Source organism: Schistocerca nitens, chromosome 5 (genome assembly GCF_023898315.1).
Source record: "Schistocerca nitens isolate TAMUIC-IGC-003100 chromosome 5, iqSchNite1.1, whole genome shotgun sequence".
NCBI classification, from domain to species: domain Eukaryota; kingdom Metazoa; phylum Arthropoda; class Insecta; order Orthoptera; family Acrididae; genus Schistocerca; species Schistocerca nitens.
The window spans coordinates 462,740,839-462,760,383 of NC_064618.1; the positions used below are offsets into that span (position 1 = coordinate 462,740,839).

A 19,545-nucleotide genomic window follows, 5' to 3' on the forward strand; every position below is an offset into this window, starting at 1 on the left:
AGATGAACGTCGACGGTGGATATTGTATCACAGACACAGTCCCGTTGACTGTTCAGAGATGTTGCCAAACCCGACCAAAGATGTAAACAACCATGCATGAGCAGCGCCTATTAGACGGAGGGGGTCCGACAGCCGATCAGTTCTAATCATTCCACCAGGAAGGAGGTACACGGCCCGTGTTCTCTGTAGCTCATCCATGCCTAGACGGTCAATACCGCGGTTCGATCACGTTCGCATTGTTACTTTGCGCCGGAAAGTGCTCTCAACAAGGGAAGTGTCCAGGCATCTTGGAGTGAACCAAAGCGAAGTTGTTCGGACATGGGGGAAATACAGAGAGACAGGAACTGTCGATGACATGCCCCGCTCAGGCCTCCCAAGGGCCACTACTGCAGTGGATGACCGATACTAAACGGATTATGGCTCGGAGGAACCCTGGCAGCAACGCCACCATGTTTAATACTTTTCGTGCAGCCACAGGACGTCGTGTTACGACTCAAACCGTGCGCAGTAGGCAGCATGATGCGCAACTTCACTCCCGACGTCCATGGCGAGGTCCGTCTTTGCAGCCACGACACCATGCAGCGCGGTACAGATGGGCCCAACAACATGCCGAATGTACCGCTCAGGATTGTCATCACGTTCTATTCACCGACGAGTGTCGCATATGCCTGCAAACAGACAATCGTTGGAGACGTGTTTGGAGGCAACCCGGTCAGGCTGAACACCTTAGACACATTGTCCACCGAGTACAGCAAGGTGGAGGTTCCCTGATGTTTTGGGGTGGTATTATGTGGGGCCGACGTACGCCGCTGGTGGTCATGGAAGGCGCCGTAACGACTGAACGATACGATAATGCCATCCTCCAACCGATAGTGCAACCATATCGGCAGCATACCGGCGAGGCATTCGTCTTCATGGACGACAATTAGCGCCCCCATCGTGCACATCTTGTGAACGACTTCCTTCAAGATAACATCACTCGACGAGAGTGGCGAGCACGTTCTCCAAACATGAACCCTATCGAAAATGCCAGGGATAGATAGAAAAGGGCTGTTTATGGGCGACATGACCCACCAACCACTCTGAGGGATCTACGCCGAATCGCCATTGAGGAGTGGGACAATTTGGACCAACAGTGCCTTGATGAACTTGTGGATAGTATGCCAAGACGAATACAGGCATGCATCAATGCAAGAGGACGTGCTATTGGATATTAGACGTACCAGTGTGTTCAGCAATCTGGACCACCACCTCTGAAGGTCTCGCTGTATGGTGGTGTAACATGCAATGTGTGGTTTTCATGAGCAATAAAAAGGGCGGAAATGATGTTTATGTTGATCTCTATTCCAATTTTCTGTACAGGGTCCGGAACTCTCGGAAACGAGGTGATGCAAAACTTTATATAACACTCGACGCGGCAAAGTCCTTTGAGGCAAAGACGTAAGCAAAAATGTACATTAACTCACTCAGAAAAACTATACGTTCCGCCATGTAAAAGGGAAAGACCGTTTCCCAAGCTCCAAGTGTTTATAAATGTAGAATGTTGTAGGAGGCTCAGAACCTCTGATGTAAGTTTCAGATAGAGAGGTAAAATTATTTCTTAACCCTATAGGCAAATTAGAAACATCTAACGCTTATTTGCTGTTATAAAAAAAAATGGTGTGTGAATGTGAACGCCTCAGAAGTCAACTTTTTAATCTCCTGGTTTTGGTCTACCGAGAACATCCGATTTAATGTCTTCAAAGATATCTGGAGATATCTGCTGAAATTTTTCGTTGTAACAGGGGCAAAATCAGTACATTAATTAAAAAATTCTTTCAGCAAAGTTTGTTTTAGATGCTAAGCTATTGTTCATACGCGTTATATTGTATTGTCACTATTTTCATCGACTTAAACTTTAAAGATTATTTTTCATAAAATCGCATCCTGTTCTCAAACAAACAGGAAGTAAGGAAAACAAGTAAGACGTCATAAAATAATTTGAAAGCAGTTTCTTACCATAAAGATTTCGAACACTGCTACAAAATAGCAGCTTCTTTAGTTCATATAACGTTGATACTTACACGTAAAAAGAAGCGTTAATGGCACGTGATGTTACTTCCGACTCCAGTTAGTTACATGAACGTGCATCCGGGACAGATGCCAGACTATGATTCATTGGAAAAGTTCTGCGGAAAGGTAGTTGAACCAGGAAGTATGTAGCATGCAAAACCGTAGTTCCAACAATTCTTAAGAGTCAAAAAAAAACAGCCAATCCGTCGTAGTCCATTTGGTAAGTGCGAAAATGTCACCGAGATGCTTATCAGACTCCAGCCCACGATCTGAACGGGCAGGAATGAAATACCATCGGTATTCGAAAACCCCAAGTACTCTCCGCCATGCAGCGGAAGATGGCTTGTGGGATACGGATATAGATGCATATCTGTTTGTTCATGTTGACTGAAAGGTTCGACATGAAATGTGTAGCTCCGCTTCTACGATGAAATGTTCCAAATGAGAACGTTTATTATAAATACGATCTAGGAAACTAACTAGTGGCGGAAGAAACTCCCAGGTAGCACGTCTTTTTCAAGTATAAATAGATGTCTTGAGCGAAAACAGCGAGGCGCTCCGCTTGTGGCGCCGGAATTAATGATTTGTATATCCGCAAATAGTTATCAGGTATATGAACTATTGGCATTCACAACAGCACTAATTCCGTTTATCATTTCAGATCAGTTGGTAAAATCACAAGTCATTTACATGCAGCAAGGAAGTTAAAAAATCGTCAAGGCGTTATATGTAACAGGAGTTGTAACATTCTGCTGCGAGCTTCAGTGAGTTACTCGAACTAGTTGGCACAACTTTAAGCATCCTGTTTACGAAATTATAAATAAATAGACCATCTATTTTATTATCAATTTCATTAAAACGGGGCTACTGTAGCAATAAATCCTCACTCAGAATGGAATACTATGGAGTAAACTTACTACACATTCAGTCGGTCGTAATTTTTAATGCGCGTAATAGCAGCAGCAACGGAATACGAGCTCTGAGTACATATAGTACAGCCTCGTAAACAAAAGAAAGATCTAAATCGAATGAGACAATTTCGATTTTCATCAACTGAAGGAAATCGGCACGGTTGTCAGATTGATAGTCCCGTTGCATCGGTAACAATACGAGTATATTATCAAAGGTAAAGCGAAACCTGTGTTTATTAAGAACTTATCAGTCTAAGAACACAGGTAATTCTGTTTCCCGACTCTCGAACTAGCGGTGAATATTTTATGTGTGCATAACTGTTATAACTCACTCGTTAGCTAAAGAATGCGCTTCGTGGCCGTCAGATACGTTGAATTAGCATCCAATAGTTCTTTTTCTCGTTGTTCGTACTGGGCAGCAATGTACAATTACGTTCAAGCGATGCTACGGAGATAAGACAGTGAAATAGACATCAAGCGCTGGGCGTTGGGTTTTAGCTCACGCCGGTTATTTAATGAAGACGCGGCACAATGTGAAGCGTCTTTATTAAATAGAAGATTTAGTGTTCCTGTAATTTGACCGGCGCCGAAGAAACCAACTGTTGAGATCTTAACTCTGAGTCAAGTGCATAGCTACCACGAAAAGAAAATTTATTCTGGCAGTAAATGTGATATCAGGGGTGATATGATCTATCCTGAAGAAATGGACATAGTCTTCAAAAGCAGAAAGGACAGATGGATCAGACGGTACGGATATTATCAGCAACTTTTCCCATATGGCCTCTGTCCATAAACGAATTTCCTGAAAGCTATGAATGGTTTACGTTCACGACGTGTTCTGTATCTGTAAGATAGTGGTTGGTGTGGTTTAAATTTGTTTTCTTATCATAGTTTTATCGTCTCGAAATTACAAACAAACATGGGTCAGCGTCTCAGGTAAGTCAGAAAAATTTTATGCCACTGTTTGACTCTCGTACTTTCTAATTCTCATCCAGAGAAGTTGAGGTTATGTCTGTTATGTTATTGCATAAATGCAATTTTAGTTTTGAAGTGCTGACAACAATTCTTGGTGGCGTAGGCAGAAGAATAGCTTCACTAACACCTCAGTAAGCACACACCTGAGCACTATAAGCCCATACCATCACTAAAGTTGCCTCAATAAATTATGTTGAAAAGGCTCTGACAAAGTCTATCTGTATGCAACCAGCTGCAACAGAACCGTAACCAGTGCAAGAGATGTGACAAGTTAATGATGCGTCAAAGCGAGTCTGGAGGCGCTAATAAATTACGAGGGCCCCGTGCTGAAAAGTAATGCCTCCGAATTTTTTATGTGAAAAATCTTACAGCTTTTTAAGCAAAACAAACGTCATTAACATTCACCATCTTAATTCTTCGTGTTTACATACCCCGGCGACGAACTCATTTCTGCGAACGAGAGACCAGTTTGTTGATACCGTCACTGTAGAATGTTTGACTTTGTAGAAGGCGCCACAACCTCATCTCTGCTTGCACCGCTTCTTCACAATGCAAGTGAAGTGCACGAAAGTGTTCTTTAAAATTTGGAAATAGATGGAAATCGGATGGGACGAGACCAGCCGACGTCGATGACAGCTACTGTCCTCTAAACTATTTTTGAACTGGCCTCATTCTGCTGAAAAGGGCTATTGCAATAAATTAAAATGGGGTTTTAGGCTGTGCTTTTTTCCCTGAAAGTACAATAGTCAACAATTTTCGTAGTAAAATTTAGCTTAGACGTGTTTCAACCTGCATTTTTGTTTAATAGAGTTATGATAATGTGTAGAAATGGCACTCAGATATCGGGTGCTGATATGAAGACACTGACTCAGGATAATCTCACCGAAAAAATGATTGTTTTTGAAAGAGGTAGAATGAAATGAAATGATCATATGGCATTACTACCTGAGGTTATTCGGCCGCTGGTACAGGTCTTTCTGTCTGACGCCACTTCGACGACTTGCACGTTGATGAAGATGAAATGAAGTGATTAGGACAACACAGAGAGCAAGCACCCAATTGAAGAAAAAGAGGCAGGAAAAACGAATCGTAGTCGAGTGTGCATTATTGATATACTTTCCTTTTCGAATTTTACTTACTTACCTTTTGGTGTACCTCCAGAGAAATTAAACTCTGGGTTCTATTTTTCTTTCTCTATAGCTATTGAGAAAACCCATAAAAACGCAGATTTTGAACCAGTTTGTAGCACCTTAAGATAAAGTACCAGTACTCACTTTCTCCAGCTCAAACTGCATAAGCCATTCTTCTATCCTCATTTGAATATCGTAATTTCTAACATTCTGCTTCTCTGGGAGCTCTTAGAAAGTGTCCTTCAGTTCAGCTGGTGTTCGTTAAGAGTGCTTTTTTTTTTCAGTGTCTAGGATGCTTTTATGCTCGCATACGTTTCAATCCATTTCCATCGGATGTTTAAACAGAATGGAAGCATATCTCCGTTTATTAACCCTACAACGTCAATGTTGAGAGATATGGTTTCTTCTTATAATTTTCGGAATTTTCAGAATGGTTCTTTTGTAAGCCCTTGTCGCCAGTTTTGTAAAGGCTCGTCGCTACTGCTGTACAGTCCGGGTTGCCACTATTGTTAGATTGCATGTAATATAACACAAACAAGGCCCTCACTGGCTAAGTGCAAATAATCGCAGGTAAACTTCACAGCACACAGCAAATGCAATTTACAACAACTGTCTGTTCACTTCTAAGAGTTCACTAAGCGACGTCTAAGTCAGTCCTGGACGATGATCAGTAACCAAGCGGGCGATAGCTGCTCTTCTATCTTCCGAGCAGGCTTCTGTCCGTTGTCGTCCGGTCATTGGTGGACTGTATTGGGCCGGCAATCGGCCGAGGCGAAGTCGATATCTTCATCCTCAACGCCGCCCGTAGCGCTGGTCTAACTCGCGCAAGTAGCGAGTCTCTATGGCACTGGTAACAGCTCGCATCTTAGCGCCTGTGGTGCTTCTTCGGACGAAATGGTTCAAATGGCTCTGACAAGGGAACCTCCCCATCGCACCCCTCTCAGATTTAGTTATAAGTTGGCACAGTGGATAGGCCTTGAAAAACTGAACACAGATCAATCGAGAAAACAGGAAGAAGTTGTGTGGAACTATGAAAAAAATAAGCACAATACACAAAATGAGTTGTCCATGTGAAAGTTAGGCAACATCAAGAAAATGTGAGCTCAGGAGCGCCGTGGTCCCGTGGTTAGCGTGAGTAGCTTCGGAACTAGAGGTCCTTGGTTCAAGTCTTCCCTCGACTGAGAATTTTACGTTCTTTATTTTCGCAAAGTTATGATCTGTCGGTTCGTTCATTGACGTATCTGTTCACTGTAATAAGTTTAGTGTCTGTGTTCTGCGACCGCACCGCAAAACCGTGCGATTAGTAGACGAAAGGACGTGCCTCTCCAATCGGAACCGAAAACATTTGGTCGCAAGGTCATAGGTCAACCGATTCCTCCACAGGAAAATACGTCTGATATATTCTATACGACACTGGTGACGGCATGTGCGTCACATGACAGGAATATGTTGTCAACCCACCTAGCTTGTACACTTATCGAATGGGTAAAAAGATTCTTCTACCTTGCCCGATTTAGGTTTCCTTGTGGTTGTGATAGTCACTCCCAAAAAAGTGATGAAAACAAAAGAGTTTGTCACATAAACTGAAAATAAAAAATTTGACTTTTCACTCGACGGGAGACTTGAACCTAGGACCTCTCGTTCCGTAGCTGCTCTCGCTAACCACGGGACCACGGCGCTCCTTAACTCCCACTGTCCTTAATGTTGCATATGTTCGCATGGACTAAACAGTTTGTATATTTTACTAATTTTTTTCATAGTTCCACACAACTTCTTCCTGTTTTCTCGATTGATCTGGGTTCAGTTTTTCTAGGCCTATCCACTGAGCCAACTTATAACTAAATCTGAGGGGGGTGCGTTGGGGAGGTTTCCTTGTGAGTACTATGGGACTTAACATCTATGGTCATCAGTCCCCTAGAACTTAGAACTACTTAAACCTAACTAACCTAAGGACATCACACAACACCCAGTCATCACGAGGCAGAGAAAATCCCTGACCACGCCGGTAATCGAACCCGGTCCCGGGCGCGGGAAGCGAGAACGCTACCGCACGACCACGAGCTGCGGACTCTTCGGACGATACAGCAGATTCGAAGTAATTTCGTTTCCCAGGAATATAAGACGAACGAGTGTTCCAGTCACAACCGCAAGGACGTTGCCAAGTAAAGCACATTATACTTTGCTTCATACTCAGCTCAAGACGAAGTCTTACTTCTGGAACTGATTTCTTATTTTCATTTTTCCTCTGACGTTGAGACTCTGAATGACTAGGCGTCATCCTTCACAAGTGATTACAGTTGTCGTCGTTCGTCAAAAGATGCCTCTGAAAGTTATTTCTTTTAACTTTCGTTTTCCATTTCTTTATTTCAGCGTAGTTAAGTTAGTATCTATCGCTCGGATAATACCGAAAAACTTACTGAATAATATTCGAGGGGCAAACTTTTTCTGTTTCGCTTGGTTTTAAACATTTCAAATTTTCATCACTTTCAACTCCCTCATTCATATTTACTATCACACTTACGTTATCAGCATTTGTGCAACTAAATATTTCGATGCATTTTTCGTTAGCTATGGAAGCAAGTATGGTCACGAGTATTCATTTCACCCACGGTGCCTATTGCTTTCTCAAGATGTGGCGAACCCAAATGTAACAAGAACGTCTACGCCCAATGGTTGGCAGGGATCTGTAACTCTAAATTTTATACGTAAAACAAAAAAATTTCTTTCTGCCGATATTAATCTCGATTACGCGAAATAAGGAGCTAATTTACTTGTTCAGCACTTGGAAAACCAAATACGTCACAAAGCGAAAACGTAAGCAAGTCAGTGAGAGAACAATAATTTTTCCGTGTGGCTTATGTCCTAGAATGCATGAAATCAGTAACTTTACGGAAAGCAAATGAAATTGGGTCTTCATAAGTGCAGTTGGTCTTGGAACTGATTCAAAAGAAGATTTTCGTTTATTATACAGACTATCTTGATAAGTTTCGACTCGGTCTAAAATACGTTTTCAGTCTGTAGGCCTAAATAGTCTACAAGTTTCCACTAACTTGATGCAAATCAGTTTACATTCGTTGGCACGCTGAACCAGGTCCCTTCCACAGAGCAATAAAACACTACGACGGTACTGAATGCCAGTGTGTACTGGGCCGATGTGATTAATCACTTGACGTCACGCTAAATCAAAACCAATCAAAGTCTTACAATTCATTTACATTACGAAAACGATCGTCCGCGATATTTTTAAAATTACCTGTCTTAATTATTTCGTTTATCCCCATCTAAAGAGACGGGCACAGTGAACAAAAAGGACTATATAATGAATGTAATAGCGACCATTAATGAGTTCTCTTCATCTACATCCCTTTCATGGACGCTGTATTGAACGGGTGGCATGCGCCGAGATTACATCACAGTCATATATTAACCAATCTTATTTCGTGACCATCATGCACAGCGACGAACCGACACGTAACCCTTTTTATTTTTTGGTGATACTAGAACTAAACTGGAAGTCCGGCGTTATCCTGGACAAATAAATGTTGGTAAAACGCCTTTTTGGGCTGATGATAGTTAAGACCATAAACATTTTTTACATAACTTGTTTGTGTAACAGTAACTAGATCTTCGACTGTATTTCTTACTAGTCATTTTATAGTTTTATTATTAAGAACAGTCTTTTCACCCTCGAGGCAGTTTCGTTCAGCCTTAATGTAATGTGGCCGAGAGGTAATAGCTGTATTTTTAAACTGTTCTCTAAGTCTTTTATAAAGATCATTAGAAAAGAAAAAAAATTGAAAAAGATGTTCCTTAATTTATTTATGTTTTTGTTTCACCTAGCAGCATTAGAACCTTAAGGCACCTCCCCACACCTAACCAGGTGAGTGAACAATTATGTTTTTATTTCACCTAGCAGCATTAGAACCTTAAGGCATCTTCCCACACCCAACCAGGTGAGTGAACATTACAATTTGTATAGCATGGGAACAATATATAATAATAATAATAATGTAAAGATCCTTGGATGCCTCTCAGATTCATCTAAGATCAGAACAGGAGTCAGACAAGGCAATGGGCCCTCTTATATGCTTTTCAACCGTGTTCTTGAAAAACTCGTAAGTACCTGGCGATCGAGACTGGCGGATATTGACTATAGCCCGATACGAATTAGAGCTAAAACCAAGGGAATCATAGCAGACTGTATGGCCTTTATTGATGACATTGCGTTTCTGTCAAACGACATGGAAACTGCAAGGATTCAAATCGAACTGTTATTCGAAACCGCCGTGTAAACTGACCTTCAGATATAATTTGACAAAAGAGAATTAAATATACCAACCGCCCCCCCCCCACACCCAATCCCCTCCCCAAAAAGTCTCCGGATAAAATATGGAGACATCAGCAGCTTAGAAATTTTTTTAAATTAAATGTACGTGGATGAGATCATCACGAAAAACGGGTTGGAGAAAGAAGCACTTAAGGAACAAATGCGTAAACCTGAAATAGCCTGCCAAACGTTACAAACGATCGACAGCAAAAAATGGCTTCAAGATACATCACTATGAAATAGTTCTGAGGCTATTAGTTATGTATGCAACCGAAGCTCTGTTCCCAAATACAGATACAGATTTCCTCGAAGAACTGGAGAAAAAGAGGACAGGAGCACTAGGGCAATCATGGGAGCCAATTACAAGAATGCCATCCACTAAACAGGGAAGTGTATAGGAAAATAGAAAAAAATACGAACTAAATTCGCAAAATACGTGTGCGATTTTATGGTCACATCAAACGAATGGACAGCAACAGGTTGTCCAACAAGAATTTCCGCTTTTTTTGACTGAGACCCCAAAACCACATTGCCCTGGTTTGGAAATACCAACGAAGACCTCCAACTCATACAAATCAAACCTAAAGATGCCTGCAACAGGGATCTCTTGCGGAAGAAGATAGTGACTATGGGGTACACCAAGGCGAGCAGCCAAAACAGACCCGTTGCCGCTCGTACGGAGCACACGATGTCCCTTGAACGGAGGAAAGTAATCACGTCCACTCACAAAGAATGGAGGAAATCTGGACTTCAAAGAAAGCAAAATTCACAGCTAAATATAACAAAACTTAACAGGTTCTAGTTAGCTCCAGCACCATTTAGGAACTGTCAGTCCTATTAACATCATATTAAGCAATCTCCTCATTACGTTCGTGTCGAATGCGACTAAAGTTATCTAACAGAAACGTGTGGTAACAGTACAGAAGGAATCACAATTGGACGAGAAGTTGACTGGTCAGAGAAAGAGCGAGAAATAGTGGGATAAAAGTAGCAGATGAGATAAAAGAGAAGCAACAAAACAGAAAGGGGCGTAAAAAACACAGATTGTTTACAGTGTGACAGAAATGCTGATTCCCTGTTGGACAGAAACATCTGGGATATGCCGAGAGGGTACTGTAAGCCTATGTTAACAGATAAAGCTTTATTCTCCTCTTGAATGCAGACTGTGTTTGGACAAGACACAGGTTACAGGGTGATTTTTTCCCAGTCGTATAGCTGAAATGGAGAAGGAGATTTAGTGCTATGCAAAGATACAGCCAAGACGTTGAACCTATCTGACCTGGTACTGAAGTTATGGACAGATTTCTGATATGTGAGGTTAGGTACTGAGGACACCTGTGACAATGAAACCGATTAAGTAAACATAGCGTGTAGAAACCACATCGTCTATCCGGTCATATTCAACTTAATTGAGTATAGGAGGAATTGATGTCATCATATAAAAGAATGTTGCACACAAATCTTATGCAAGCATTCATAGCTATCTCAGGCGACCTGGAATTTTCGCTATTTGTCCCAGTAGCAAAGATTTGGCAGTCTTAAATACTCGACTAGTATTTGTTTAATTTGACACTGAAACAATTTTCCACATTTCTGGATTGCATGTAGGCAGGAGTGTGATTTCCTGGACGCTGCAACAGTTTGTTCTTCCCAATTTAGATGCTCGTTCCAGATTAAACAGATATCTTTTACTGTTTTTTGAAACTAATTGGATACCATTAAATAGTATCGGAGGATTTTTTTATGGAAATGACGGCTCATCAACTTTCGGTGTAATATGTGGATTGCCTCAGACTTCTTAGGGTATAGCAACCAGGCGATACTGAACAAAGATCATCATTCATATCTGATACGGCATCAGCAATGTTCTTCGAGCTGGCAGTGAGATACAACTGGACGTCGTCAATATATAAGTGGTTATCACAAGAGTGAAGTACAGATCATATTTCAGTGATATACTACAAGAAAAATAATGAAACAGGGACTAACACCTGGGGGGACTCAGAGAGCACATGTTTCCATGATGATTTCTTCGACACACAGAAAACTCACTGACATTAGTTTTTGAGATAGTGCTTCATTTTTTGAAAAATAAGTATTATCTCGAAATCAAGAAGAAGCAATAGTAATTCAGATTAAGTAGAGATGAAGAAAAGATTCGGTTGTGGTCTTGTTACCGCATCCAACCTGGCAAGGGACCCATGGGAAACATAGATCAATACGGCAGGGTGTGAGTTTGAAATTCGGTCTCCTCCCATCGGAGTGCAACGTCTTAAGCACTGGTTTATTTCGCTTTGTCGCATGACTCAAGACAGGTTGAACACAAAACGTAATTTGAAACTATGCTGTACATCGTGTAATTATCTTCTACAATGGAAGAGCGTTCGCCATTTACTGCAAGAGCTATTATTTGATACACAGCGTGATTCTGTGATGGTGTTAAAAACTTTCAGGGATGATGTAGAAGGGTAAATGTACCAGTGGGAGTTAAGGGACCCGAGTCCAGAAACGAAGGAAACGAAAGTTGTAAGGGAAAAACGTTCTGATACGTCTGACAGTAGAATACATGTACCGATACTGTTGTTTAAACTGTAGGGTAGGCAGCTTTCAGAGGTGGTAGCATTGTTCAAAACAAGAAAAAAAAAACATCTTGTAAACATGGCCTCTACAATGCTTGCCTTAAGAGCAATGAGCACTTGTTCACTAGAAGATATGTGTTTCACAATAGGGGTCCGTGCGGTTAAAGGCGCTGCAGTCTGGAACCGCAAGACCGCTACGGTCGCAGGTTCGAATCCTGCCTCGGGCATGGATGTTTGTGATGTCCTTAGGTTAGTTAGGTTTAACTAGTTCTAAGTTCTAGGGGACTAATGACCTCAGAAGTTGAGTCCCATAGTGCTCAGAGCCATTTGAACCATTTTGTTTCACAATAGCGAAGATGAACAAGCGCTCATACTCAGGTATGCATTTTAGAGCCCACGATTACCAGCTATTTTTTTGTTTGTTTTGGTCCAAACTACCACCTCAGTAAGTTGTCAACCCTACAATCTTAGCAACAATAGTACCGGCGCATGTATTCCACTTTCAGATGTATCAGAACGATTCTCACTTATAACTTTCGACTCGATCGTTTCCGGACCAGGATCTCTTACTTCAAATTGATACATTTACCGTTCTCCATCATCCGTGATAGTTTCGAACACGATCACGGAATCACCCTATAATGTAGGAAAAAGCTGGTAGTATCCGATTAGCAGTGAACTTATGAAACGTGTCACATCTTTGAGTAAATATTATGAAGCCATTTGAAATTAAACAAATACATAAAACGAGAAGCACGAACACGAATGGACTATATTCGTTCAGAGGATTACGGGAAAGTACAATAGATATGTTAAAGAAATCGCATAGAACTTGTTAGTGCGACTCCTTGCAGACTATTGATGCAACGAGAGACGGAACATGAGCTACACAGAAAGTAGTTTTGCCCACAAAGGTGCTTTGGCAATGGAAAAACTTACAAATTGTAAACAGCATTTCGAGTTCTACACTCATAATCTACAAACCACTGTGAAATGCGTGACAAAGGGTACTTACCATTGTACGACGTAGTGCAGTTTTACCCATTCCATTCACGTTCGAAGTGCGAGAAGAACGACTGTGTAAATGCCTCTGTGCACGCAGTAATTGCCTAATTTACGTCTACGTTTACATGACTACTCCACAGTTTACAATTAAGTGCCTGGCAGACGCGTCATCGAACTACCTTTAAGCTATTTCTCTACCATTCCACTCTCAAACGGCGGGCAGGAAAAACAAACTCTTAAGTCTTGCCGTGCTTGCTCTGATTTCTCTTATTTTATTACAATTACCTTCCTCCCTGTGTAGACGGGCGTCAGCAAAATAGCTTCGCATTCGAAGGAGAAAGTTGGTGATTGAAATTTCACGAGGAGGATCTGCCGGCAAAGAAAAACGCCTTGTCTTCGAATAACTATGGCACCGATACGGGGTTGGCTGTAGTATATTCCTAAATACCATTCTTAATTTTGATTCTTTGAACTTTGTAGGTAGGTTTTCATGTGATTGTTAAAATATATCTTCAGGCGTCTGCCATTTCTGGCTTTCCAGCATTTCCGTGACACTCTCTCGTGAGTCTACGACCATTCGTGCTGCCCGTGTTTGTATTCATTCAATATTATTATATATGGAGCCCACAAACTTAAGCAATATCCTAGCATGGACCTCAAGAGTGGTCGTAAGTTATCTCCTGGGTAAACTGATTGCATTTGCCCAGTACCAGAAGTGTGTTTCAGCTCCAGGACTGCATAGAAAAAGTACTTTTTTCCCTTTGACAGTGTTGATGATGAAATACCTTATTAAGGTGTTTCTACAGTCACAATTAACCATTTTTTCAGAACGTTATCCTGGTTGGAATTAGCGACCACCGTTGTCTCTTGTATCTTGAAAAGAGGACATCAAGAAAGTTTTACCAACCGTTAATTGACTTTTAGGGACAATTCATGTTGCAGTCCTATGAATAACAAAATTCTAAAATATATTATAGCACTGACCCACAATGTTTCGTCGTCATTACATTTCTCTCGTATTCCTCTGATGCCACATAAAACTTTTAATTACACAGAATATGTCCTAAATTCTGATCTACGAAATCCTTACAGCTACTGCACACGTTATTCACCATGAGCGAAAGGTGAGGCAATGTTTTAAATAAACCAATAATTAAATGAAAAATTCTTTTGGATTTAATTTCTGAAAAATGGTTAATTGTGACTGTAAAAACACCTTAATAAGGTACTTCATCATCAGCACTGTCAAATAGAAAAAAGTACTTTTTCTATGCAGTTCAAGAGATGAAACACTGTTCTGTTACTGGACAGAGTCCTATTAGAGACAGTATGCCCTTGGTAACCATCGGTCTGAGAAGCAGTTTTCTCGGTCAGTTACTGGGACCGTCTGGTTGACATGGATCTTTAATCTAACGTGGGACCCGGCTTCCAATTCTCGCATATACAAATTGCTGCCACAGATAAAACTCGTACAATGGAAATAAAACTGCCTTGGGAACAGCACTAATGTCTGGTTGGCACTCTGCTCACAAGGAAGCAAGGAAACACCCCCAAAATAACAATTCTTCAGAATGTTACCTTTCAATATGGCACATCTTTAGGAAGTATGTTTTGTAGGTATATGTCGCCACTGTACAAGAATAAGGAGGTACTGACAGAGGTATCGTTGTGGCCCACAGCCTGCTCTTGCTTCTCTATTTAACGCATCTCGGACGGCTTGTGGTCAAGCGTCTTAACTGTAACTCTTTCGTTCAGGTAACTACGACGAGTACTATGTGGTATACTGCGTTTTGTGTCGTTTGTGATGATGAGAGAGAAGCGATAGGGTGTAAGCTCATAGCGGCACATAGCTTACTCCTCTCGCATAGCACCAAAGAGGCTGTCCTCAGACGTTTGTAATTTAACATGGAGCTAGGACTCTTGATCAGCAATTGAACATCACTTTTCCGGCTGAAAATTGGTGGTCTGATTAAAACTATACACTCATTTTCGAGAGTAACGGTAATCGAATGCGGTTCTAGCCATCCTGAATTAGACTTTCTCTGGGGCGAATTCTGTGAGGATTGCCCTGGAAAAGCGACTTTTGAATATTTCCCCATCTCGTACAGAAACCGTACTCTAGTTACGCCTCTCTCGGATTTACCATAAGGGATCGGTTGGTAGGACGCATCCTGGGACATGAAGGAATCTTCAAATTGATTATAGAGAGAATTGTGGGAAAGGAAGGAAACCAAGGCTTGGCTACAGTAAGAAAGATCAAACGGAGATGCACTGAGGTGACAAAAGTCACGGGATAGCAGCGATATGCACATGTACAGATGGCGGAAATTCTGCGTACACGAGGCATAAAACGGGAGTGCATAGGCGGAGCTGTCATTTGTACTCGGGTGATTCATTTGAAAACGTTTCCGGCGTGATTATGGCCGCACGGTGGGAACTGATAGACTTCGAATGTAGAATGGTAGTTGGACTAGACGAATGGGACAGTCCATTTCGAAAACTGTTAGGGAATTCAACATTCCAAGATCCACAGTGTCAGAAGTGTGCCGAAAATACCACATCTCAGGCTTTACCTCTCATCACTGACAACACAGTGGCCTACGGCCTTCACTTAACGACCGAGAACAGTGGCGTTTGCGTAGAGTTGTAAGTGCTAACAGACAAACAATACTGCGTGTAGATCAATGTCGGACGTACGAGGAATGCATGTCTGTCGATTTCATTACAGATAATGGCATTTTAAACTGTATAACCACAAGCATTTCAAAAAGATTTATTCGATTTCACAAGACTGTCTTCTAAATGAATGAAGATAGAACAAATAGAATTTTGGGTTGACTTTGACTTACGCTCCGAAACTAAAAATTTTATGGGGACACCGATTGTAAGATGTAGGTTCATGTTGTGGCTGGTAGAGCGTCGAGTCGTGATGAAGGTAACACAGCAACAATGGACCTTTTGCGTTCTCCTTTTGAACAATTCGTTGAAGACTGAGTGGAATGACTTTCGTCCAGAGTACGGTATTGTAACGTTATTTCGGCCGTGAGAGCCGTACGGGTGTCGTATTCCACCACTGGTCTCCAAGTTCGCCTGATCTCAAGGTACGTGATACTTATTTTTGAAGGCTTGTGAAAAATTGCATTAAAGAGCCTCCCATTACAATAGCTTTGAGTGAACTGCGACGCCACGTAACAAGAGCTGGGAATGCTATCATACCAGACATGTTAGCGTAAACAGGCTATCTTATCAAAAGTATAGAGACTCCTATGTAATGCGGAATTGACCACTAGATGTCACGAGAGGCGAAACCGCCAATATGTAAGCAGGCGGCGAGTGCTTCGTTATTATTTTATAAGTAGTAACAGCAGAATGCGACGGCAAGGAGAGCTCATTGACTTCGGTCGCAGACAAGTGGCAAATATCATCTGTGTAACAAATATATCAGGGACATGTCAATTCTTGTAAACCTACCCAACTCGATTGTTGGTGATGTGACTGTAAAGCAGAAACAAGCTATAACAAGACCAGCCAGACCTCATGTAATGATGAACAAGCACCGTCGAGCACTACGGAGGTTTTAAAATGTCACATGAAGTCAGCGGAAGGGATCACTAGTGAGTTCCGAAGTTCTACCAGTAGTACAGCTAGCGCAATAACTGTGCCTAGGGAGTTAAAAAAAAAGTTACGCTAAGTTGAGTAGCTCCTTATAAGCTTCACATTTCTGTAGTCAGCGTTAAGCGACGGTTGAGGTGGAGTAAAGAACGACGCTGCCGAGCAGCGGATAACTGGAAACAAGTGAAAAACCGAAATTAAAAATGAAATGATCGTATGGCACTGATGGCAGGAAGTCCATACCTGGGGAAGTTCGGCCGCTGAGGTGCAAGTCTTTTCAGCTGACGCCACATTGGGCGACTTTCATCAGTGATGAAGATAACACTACACCTTGTCCCCGAAAGGAGAAAATCTTCGGATAGGTCAGGAATAGAACCCGGGCCCATTACATGGATGTCAAACACGCTGTCTACTCAGCTGAGGAGGACCGGAAGCAAGTGATTTGGAGTGGTTAATCACGCTATACCTTGTGGCAGTCTGATGAAAGGATTTGGGTTTGGCGAATACTTGGGGAACGTTACCTGCCACCATATGTGGTGCTAACGGTGAGGTACGGAGGAGGTGGCGTTACGGTGGATAGGGTGTGGATCCTTGTTACCCTTATGGAAATGTTAAATGCGGAAGCATATGAACACATTTTACAGCACTGTGTAGTGCGTACAGTAGAGGGACAGTTCAGAGACAGTGATTGAACAGCATGACAATTATTATTCCTGAAATGGACTGGCCTGTCCATAGTACCGACTTGAACCCAATGGAACATCTCTGGGATGAGTTACAATGTCGGCTTCGCGCCAGATCATAGCGCCCGACATCACTACCTTCTCTGGTTTCGGCCCTTGAGGACGAATGTGCTGCTAGTTCTCCCCAGATATTTATCCATCTCAACTGTCCCCAGGCGAGTTCAAGCAGTCGTAAAGGCGAATTATGGACGCAAAATATATTTATGCCTACTAATATGTGCCCGGATGCTTTTCATCGGATGTGTTTGCGTCTTAATTATGGAAACTGTGAAAGTCTCCAAATGACTCCCCTTAATATAACCGTGAGAAGTGCAACGCCACATGGCAGCAGCCGTAAATGCAGTCCCTTGAGCCATGTCAGTAGAAGTACAGGGCGACTGTGACTATCCTTTGATGTTCGTCGTGCGTCCAGTGGAGAACACACTTTATTCATCATGTAAACGTCACTACAGATATTCGGATTTAGGTTATGACATGGTTCAAGAACCATAAAAGAAGGTTGTATACATGGAACAATCCTGGAGATACTAGAAGGTATCAAATAGATTACATAATGGTAAGACAGAGATTTAGGAACCAGGTTTTAAATTGTATGACATTTCTAGGGGCAGATGTGGACTCTGACCACAATCTATTGGTTATGAACTGTAGATTAAAACTGAAAAAAATTGCAAAAAGGTGGGAATTGAAGGAGATGGGACCTGGATAAACTGAAAGAACCAGAGGTTGTACAGAGTTTCAGGGAGAGCATAAGAGAACAACTGATAGGAATGGGGGAAAGAAATACAGTGGAAGAAGAATGGGTAGCTCCGAGGGATGCAGTACTGAAGGCAGCAGAGGATCAAGTAGTTAAAAAGACGAGGGCTAGTAGAAATCCTTGGGTAACAGAAGAAATATTGAACTTAATTGATGAAAGGAAAAAATAAAAAAATGCAGTAAATGAAGCAGGCAAAAAGAAATACAAACATCTCAAAAACGAGATCAACAGGAAGTGCAAAATGGCTAAGCAGGGATGGCTGGAGGACAAATGTAAGGATGTAGAGGCTTGTCTCACTAGGGGTAAGATAGATACTGCCTACAGGAAAATTAAAGAGACCTTTGGAGAAAAGAGAGCCACTTGTATTAATATCAAGAGCTCAGAAGCAAAGAAGGGAAAGCAGAAAGGTGGAAGGAGTATACAGAAGATCTATACAAGGGCGATGTACTTGAGGACAATATTATGGAAATGGAAGAGGATGTAGATGAAGACGAAATGGGAGATACGATACTGCGTGAAGAGTTTGACAGAGCACTGAAAGACCTGATTCGAAACAAGGCCCCAGGAGTAGACAACATTCCATTAGAACTAGTGCCGGCCTTGAGAGATCCAGTCCTGACAAAACTCAACCATCTAGTGAGCAAGATGTATCAGACAGGCGAAATACCCTCAGACTTCAAGATAGAATATAATAATTCCAATCCCAAAGAAAGCAGGTGTTGACAGATCTAAAAATTACCGAACTATTAGTTTAATAAGTCACAGCTGCAAAATGCTAACGCGAATTCTTTACAGACGAATGGAAAAACTGGTGAAAGTCGACCTCGGGGAAGATCAATTTGGATTCCGTAGAAATGTTGGAACACGGGAGGCAATACTGATTAAGGAAAGGCAAACCTACGTTTCTAGCATTTGTAGACTTAGAGACAGCTTTTAACAATACTCTCTTTCAAATTCTGAAGGTGGCAGGGGTAAAATACAGGGAGCGAAAGGCTATTTACAATTTGTACAGAAACCAGATGGCAGTTATAAGAGTCGAGGGCACGAAAAGGAAGCAGTGGTTGGGAAGGGCGTGAGACAGGGTCATAGCCTCTCCCCAATGTTATTCAATCTGTATATTGAGCAAGCAGTAAAGGAAACAAAAGAAAAATTCGGAGTAGGTATTAAAATCCATGGAGAAGAAATAAAAACTTTGAGGTTTGCCGATGACATTGTAATTCTGTCAGAGACAGCAAATGATTTGGAAGAGCAGTTGAATGGAATGGACAGTGTCTTAAAAAGAGGATATAAGATGAACATCAACAAAAGCAACATGAGGACAACGGAATGTAGTCGAATCAACTCGGGTGATGCTGAGTGAATTAGATTAGGAAATGAGACATTTAAAGTAGTAAAGGAGTTTTGATATTTGGTGAGCAAAATAACTGATGATGGTCGAAGTAGACAGGATATAA

The 19,545-nt window shown here is 41.7% G+C and overlaps 1 protein-coding gene across 1 annotated transcript in view; it reads right to left on the reverse strand.

Moving 5' to 3' along the window:
• Nucleotides 1-19,545, reverse strand: part of LOC126260530 (L-lactate dehydrogenase-like) — a 326,171-nt gene that overhangs the window by 292,763 nt on the left and 13,863 nt on the right. The gene's annotated exons all lie outside the window — the stretch shown is intronic.